The sequence below is a fragment of the Galendromus occidentalis genome, unplaced genomic scaffold (genome assembly GCF_000255335.2).
Source record: "Galendromus occidentalis unplaced genomic scaffold, Mocc_1.1 scf7180000077446, whole genome shotgun sequence".
NCBI lineage: Eukaryota > Metazoa > Arthropoda > Arachnida > Mesostigmata > Phytoseiidae > Galendromus > Galendromus occidentalis.
In genome coordinates this window covers 1,495,037-1,503,117 of record NW_003805434.1, presented here as the reverse complement: position 1 = coordinate 1,503,117, position 8,081 = coordinate 1,495,037, and positions in this window count along the sequence as shown.

The following is an 8,081-nucleotide window of genomic DNA, read 5'->3' as shown; positions in this document are numbered from 1 at the left end:
TCATGATGAGAGCCGTATATGTATACGACTAGACCTGCGCGTTTTGAGTATCCGTCACATTGAAGTAACAGACCAGGGTCCACAGAATGTAACCTGAGACGTGGAGTGGAGTGAGCGGCAGGATTCATGTAAATATCGCATGCCATTTTGTCTCAGCTCGAGTTCTCGATTTGCTCCCTGTTTGACAGCGAAACGTCTGTCTAAAGCTGAAGGAGTTGAAGTGTCTCAATTTTCGGGTTGACCAGCTATTCAACGCTGCATCTCGCAGCTTGACACGAACAATTTCGACCGTTTTGGGTTTCTGACGCCATGGATCCGCGGGGAAGACAAGAAGTAGGCAATCGAAGTGACGCTAGTGACCATTGGAAATAAAATGCGCTACCGTGAGAGCGAGATTGGTGATCCGGAGTCCAGGTAGCTTTTTTGGGCCGTATTGTGAGTGCAGATCGGATCAATTGCTCCCGGAAGCGACTCGGGACAGCTCTGGTGATTGCGTTTCTCGGGATAACGTCGACTCAAGTCATGCCTGACCCCTCGAGAGTCTCCCCACCAAGGAATAGCTTACGACAAGATGCAGGGAGGCAGTGACTGAAGCACAAGAATCGGATCGTCCGTGGAGGCCCCAGCGAGACGGAGGCGCATGATTCTGGATTGTTGTCCACGATGTGCTCAGACCAGGAAAGTTTCTCGAGGGATGTCGCATCCAGATATTGAGGCGTCCAAGGTGGACGGGAAGCCGCTTTCGGAACTCGCAATCGCTTTCGGTGCGATTGTCGCACGGGCCAATTCCACTACTGGCCCAAGTGACCAGCTCAACTGCGAATCCCAGATGAATGCTCGACATGTTGAAAAAAATATTCACTTATATATTCCCATGCAGCGCGCGACATGTGATCGCTGTCCATCTCCACCCGCTTTTTGACCCGCACGAACCAGACACAAGAGTTGACCGAATAGCAGAAGCCGGACAATTAGCCGAGCCATTGTATCGGCCAGCATTGCTCGGACATGATTGAACCTCACCCGTCTTATCTCAACCCGTTACATCGGCGTGCCCTCCTATCTGACCCGAAGAGGCGACGGAAGCCGATCAATAGGCTCCGTAGCATCGCGCCGATTGACAGTCCCGCTTGACTATTCTAAACATAAAGATCCTTATCATCGAGTAGCAAGAATCTGGTTTCTGTTTTCATAATCTAACGGGATCGCCGAACGGGGCAGGGCTGTACGAATGCAAGCTGCCCGGTGGTGATACTGCAGTACGAGTATTTCGTTGTCGTCATATAAGCAGGCAAGAAGACGACTTGAGATGCAACGAGAAAGGCCATAGCGAAGCCAGCCATACTCCGGAGATAGCTTCTAGGATGAAGTCGGATTTTCTGGTCTCATAAACAAGTTAGGATCGGAGAAAAGGCGGAAGTGGAGATTCAGTTCTCCGGCAAGGCTCTGGTCGTCGATCACGCGGAGCGGGACCGACGCGCTAACGGAAGCGAATCGGGATGGGTCGGGTACTCACCATCCACCTCATTGATCATCATAACTTCTATCACTTATAGCAATTCAACTTTATCGCTGAGATTATAATTGATTATTATCGTCCATTCTGAGAGTTTTTGCTTGATGGCCTTTAGAGCCTTTAGCTGGGCTCCTCGAATCCTCGTGTTCAGAACTCTCCCTAGTTCCGAAGCGTCGCTCCAACTCTTCCTCGGAATGCTATTCATAGTGTGATTGGCCATTCGCGACGACTCGTTTGCAGAACGTCAAATTCCTAATTGTTTCTTAACTTTCATCGGGGTCACGCCGCTCGTACTGGCATGTACGGACAAATATTTCCTCATCATGGTCTCCTCGAAGATGAAGCCGTCATAGTACTCAAGCATAGGCCTCGAGAAGGCGCGTCATCAGTCAGATACCAAATCACCATCGGTCAGCTTCCCAACGCGACGCCCCCTCCGGTGCGACGGGATCCACCTACCTCAGAGCCTCGACTGGAAACTCTAAGTAAACACGTGAACATAGAGCCTCCTCCACCCGGGCTGGCGGAGCTGGGTTTCACTGAAGCGCCTCGGCCGGAATGAGGATAATCTGGAATGAGCGCCACTGAACTGGATTCTCCGCCCAAAATACCCATGTGTCCCATTTCCCCTATGAAGGCTTTCATATGAGCGACGGTCAATATAAGTACACCCAAGCATCAAAAATCGCTCTGCATCGTTTGTGAATACAGTGCGCTTCTCCAGCGAGCGGGTTCGGATGATCACCGGCGTATAACCGATAACCTCGGAGGTCGGAGTGTAGAAACTCGCTCTAGTCGGATGCGCGACTGGCTGTACCTCGTCGATCTTTTTCAAACTTACAGATAGCGATTTCCCGCTGGGGCACATCAAGAATGAGTTTCATTGGCGGACTTCGTCCCCAAGAACGCCCGCTCGGGCGCTACCCAAAAATATCTTGGGCAATGGTTCCCGAGGCTATCGATATGAAACCCTCTGAGGTCAACGGCGACCCTCCGGTCCCCTCAGGCTCCAATGACCGGGGGTCAACAGGGTGCCACGAGCTGATGCCGGGGGCCCGCGTGCGAAAAACTTCAGGAACCACTGATTCTAAGCCTCCACGACGTACCAACCTTCGGAGGCTGTACCCCTGTCCGCGCGACCTTCTTTCTCGGATCTGGAAGTCCGGCGAACGGAGCATCGAATCAGACAGAGAGCATCAGCCGGATCGCAATCGGGGGATTCATCGGAAAGCTGAGCCTCAAGCTCCGATTCCCCTGGACCCCTCGCCCACGCGAAGATAATGCATGCGCAGACGCTGTTATATTCGCCGACGAAGCTCTCGACTAGAGATCGTGCGTCCGCACTACGGTTCAAATTCTCCGATATTTGCCGTTCCTGGATTGGAATCCAGACGAGCTGGGAGGGTACCAGGAAGTGAGGGAGCGAATGGTTTGTATTCGAGCTGTTTTGCAGAGCGATTCCCTCAACGGTACCGTGACCCCATCAGAACTTTGCTAGAAAAACTAAATCCGATCAGTTCGTCTAGACAGACCCACTGAATGGGGGGAAAGGCGGAAAAGTTCGATACTTCCGCTTTCTTGCTTCCCATTCTGACGTCGAGAACAATCGCAGCGAGTAAGCGAGTGGACTGGCGGACGATCAAATTGACCTCAAGTTTGTTCAACTTGTCGAGTTGAGGACAGACGGCGCCGTCCAGATAAGCCGGCAACAATTGACTTCTCTAAATACCACTCTGAGCGCACATCTTGGGGGAACGGGGGGATTCTGTATAGTATACATCGCTATCCGTATGGGCTCTATGTAACGTCGCAGAGTGAGAAGCGATCGCTGCTGAATTGAATGAAATCGTCGGTGTCTGAAGAGCGGAAGACTGGAACCCTACTCAGTCCGAGCGAGCCTCGGAGGTGACACGTTCGATCGCGCTGCGTGACGAAGAGGTCGCGCCGGAAACCATGTTCGAGTTGTCATAGCAAACATAAGCAGGCGTGATTGTACGTGAGTGTTTAGTGGTGGTCAACGCGGAACGAGTCTCACTAACTCAAACCTTTAATGCCTTAGGCAGCTCGTATCAGGCATTCGTTTTATCGCAACTGTCAGGAAGCTCCGTAAAATGGGATCGGACTCGGTTCCGCCCTGAATTGTTTTGTATTCCGTTGCGAAACAGGAGGAATTCGGAGGCGAGTTCCAACGGTGCATAAGGTCAAAATAAGCGACATATGCATTAGCCGGGCAGCTTAAAGACTCTTCTTCGCAATTTTCCGGGGAGAGTTGAACTTCCCGGAAACTAAAAGAAATCGAAGAGATGACCTCATCTCATGGGTTCTCCCCGGTGGCTGGATATCGGCGATGCCCTGAGCTGGTCGGGACAGCATAGAGGCTCGGAGCTCTGAGGACACCGCGTTGCTCCACCTTGTGAATACTATCGCGTCCGTGACATTCGGAGGGAACATGACGGACACTCGATCCGTAAACGCGTCGCGTCGGAGGACGCAAGACCTCTTTCCCATTCGAAGGTGTCAACTGGAAACCTGTCTGGACTCCGACGAAGCCGGACAGAGCAATTTCGAAGATTCCTGTGCTTTTCGAGTAACTAAGAGCTGAGAGAAGTCGTTCAATTTCGAGTTGATTGATCGTAACGGGGAGCCATGGAGAAGACCGTGACATCAACCGATATGCAATATAATGCCATACAGAGTCTAAGTTGGCGGGTTCAGGAGCAGACCTTGAAACAAAATGAGCTAAATACCAAACACCTCTCGAGGGCGAGATACCCTCAGGGAAGGCGTAAGCTTTCAAGGTATCGTCATTTTCTGGAGAAGACATTTGTGGTGAATGTATCCAAGCAGCCGTGATGTAGAATTTCCATCGCAGTCCGAGCGGAGCTTGGTCACCGGATGAGAGCGTCCTACAAACCTAGAAGCTCAAGAGAAATCTTTGCACCACTGGAGCAGTCCGCTTGAATGATCAGACTATAACGGCATGCAGCCAATCAGGGAAACCGAGCCCTACCCAGGTATGGCGGCCAAGTATCCGAGAAATGTGATAGGGAAGCCGGTCGAGATGGAGATCACCATCTTCATGACGCTGCAACGCGAAGCGAAGCTCCACATCGCCTCCCCCGGACTCACTGGAGGGGCACAAGCATTCGATGACTCGTGATATCCTCTACTCGAGGTTCGTGGAGAGGGGTTACCCCTCGGAAAGCGATCTTCCTCCGACTGGCCTGTACGAGACTCGCTCCCGATGAGGTTTATCCCGAATGCTCGATTTCTTGTGGACTCTAGAGAGATTTGATCCGTTGTTTTGATACGGAATTCATCGGCATGTCCATGCGGGCGGATGTTTTCTACCTAATCCTGTCGAGCCCCAGAGGGAGCTGACGTGGGAGAAGGCGCACTCTCCGGGAGGGCCCCGATCCCCGCTGCTGAGAGAAATCCCGCTTCAAGCTCTGACAAGCTCGGGGAGCCTTAATGACTTATTGAGGTGCCCCTGTTATACAAGCTGGGCTGTCTCTAGGCGACAGCCTTCAGAGAGGAGCACCTGTGGAGTGAGCCCCTTTAGCAGGAGTTTTGCGGAGAGCCTAGGTTCCTCGAAAAATATGCACAATCATGACTGCCCGACAAGCTTCAAATATGGAGGTTGGAAAGTCTTGGGCGAGAAGCTTCCGATTCCTCCACTATGTTCTTGTTAGAATCCAAGAGGATGCGATGAATTGAATAAATTCCTCTCCCCACCGGACCTGGGGTTGATGGAAGGCCGTGGGATCCTCCTTTCATTTCCGAGCTAGCGGACATTGACGATTGCCATGAGATATCCGCGTAGCGAAGTCTCGGACAGATAACCGGCAGTCAGAGAGGAACGGATGAGGCAGATGGAATAGCGGCGCGTGGTGAATTACCGCCTGTGAACGCTTTTTGAGTGCATGCCTGATTGCAACCCGGCCTTGCCGCTGATTACAACGAAAAAAACGAAAGGAAGAAATCGCAATCTTGTTGACGGTCCATAGACGACCGCGAGAGGTCCGCCGGACGCTATTGAAACGCCCCGGACGTGGAATTCGCTCAGCGATCATACGCCATTGACCTCTGCAGGGCAACAGTCTCCACATGGCGACGGCGACGACGCTTGATTACCTACGAGATGCCTCATTAGCGCAAATCATGAATACCGCGAGACGAGAAGGTTTTAAACGACGAGCTGCAGACGTTCTGCGCGCTTGACCTAGCCTCTTGCCACTATGACCTCCAAGCATGACAACAGCTTCCAGCATTGAGACCGTACACGGCGGCTTCCGATCATGACTACGGCTAGAGAGAGAATGCGCGGAGAACGATCTCCGTCATTGGAAACATCCACGGGAGGGAAAAGGTGGGATTCGTCGATATGGAACAGAAATCGTGACGCTGGAAACCATAGACGATCGGAAACGCAGCGCCGGAAGCCATACACACCTGAATTATTTCCCGATGAGTGAGCCATTGCGAGAGCCTCGAAACGTTTAGAAACCTCTTCATCTGCGGCGTCCAATGGAGGGAAGCGCGAACCTCGAATTCTCGATCCTGATTTCGATGTAGCTTTTCATCCCGTGGGGCTTCTGCATCTCGGTGAGAGCAATCATCGACGCGCGCCTTTAGAAAGCCGAAGAAGATCCCCAGAGAAGACCTGTCTGAGCCTTGATTTTTGATGAAGAGCTCTGATTTTTTCCGGTCTGAGCTAATCGAAAGGATTTGAGGTTCACTCGCGCGCGAATTTCCGATCGCCTATACTCCGAGAGACTACGCTGGGATTCTGAGAGAGATGCCCTTGCAGATCGGCCCGCCTGGCGGTCTCACAGCAACGTGTCTCTTTCCCGATATACAGTCCTTCATTTAGCGCAATCTAATGACAGGATGTTTTAGATTACACGCCCGAGGATGGCAGAAACGATTCCTGTCTAATCAAATTAAGCCTGGTTCAGAACTCCGATGTGAATCGGGAAATAGCTCGGAGCCCTTGAAGTCAGATAGAGCGTCTCTATCTCGAGTTCCGCATTGAAAAATTATGTTTCAGCGAATCCAGACGTTCCAGATCTGGGGGTTCACGCACACCCCCTGCGAAATTCCGGGAGCATATGAATATTCCCGGATCGAACGTTCGCGGAAGACGGAGATCCAATTGAGAGAACTGGAGGAACTCCGGTATCGGAAGGGGAATGGCATGTCGTTGCGGTAATTGAGAGATCAAATTTCACCCCGCCCCGGGATTCCCAAAGCTGCCGCCCAGCCCCCTCGAAGGTTCCTCTTCTATCGAGACAGGGAACCGAGCCCCAGTCTGAGCTCCAGTCTTGGGCCAGTAAGACTGTCAGATCAAGGAAAAGAATCAATCAGACGAAGATGACTTGGCCGACGGGATATCCGGAGCCTCCACTACCGGTAGTTCGAGCATGCATAGGTTCATGGGGAGCGGGGGCAGGTATGATGGATCCTCGGGGCGAATTCTGTTCTTCCGTCGGAGCGCTCGAAGATCCTCAGTCCGCATCAGCGTGCCTGTCGTCTAAAATGCTGCGGCGTGGATGAAACAAATTATATTCATGACCACCGGATCATGGAGATCGTCATTGGGATGTCTTGGAGTCTTGAAGGCGTGCTCAATGGAGATGTATTCCTGATATGTACCTACATCTATTTCGCCTCCATATCATATGTATGTCTGGAAAGCCCGCCCATGCCTTCGAGGTTTCAATCAAGAGGCTCCCTATCGCTCGCGCACCGCAGCTGCGGTGTCCGAAAAGGGAGGGAGAAAGAGTTTTGAATGGGTGCATAAGCAATCAGGCGATGTCTCATAATGACACGGGTGTTGTTCAAGCCCCGAATTATTGGGTAACCTGTTCTGAGAAGCGCTGGGGCTCGAACCGATCGATAAGAAGGCGAAGATTTTCAGAGGAGCGTTTTCATGCTTGTTGAAATCGCCTAACACGTCCATACCTGCTACATTTTCTTCGTAAGCGCCCCGTTAACGACTTGAGCTCACTCAGTCGACGAGAACGATAGTTTCGCCCTCCATTAGTTTCTCAGAGACCCCGTGATCATTAAATTGGGTAAGGCGGAAGAGCTTCAGATGAAACTTGGCAAAGCTTCCGCCACGGGAAATGCTCAAATTGTAGACTTCTCCGGTTTCGAATGAATCTAAAGTTGTCAGATGCGTAGGTTTTATACTCGCTCTCGCTCTTGCGATCGGATCATACCTCATAGCCTACATGCAGACGATAACGCTAGTCTCTCTTTTCTGTTTTTCTGATACACGACTTTTTTCTGCGTGTCCGATGTCAAAGATCCATCGAAAGGTGGAAGATGAGCTCGACCAGAATAGGTACTAAGTCATTCCACAAGAATGTTACTTTCTCGAAGACGTTTTTTTTGCGGTCAGAGATGAACGGGCGTGCGAACATCCGCCTCCTACGTTCGACCTGACGCAGTCGGTCCCATGCAACTCTCAGACGGAATGTGAGCATCGATTAAATATCACATTTTCGAGGAGACATGCAGAGACTTTAATTGATGATAATTCGAGTCGCTTGTTTAGGAT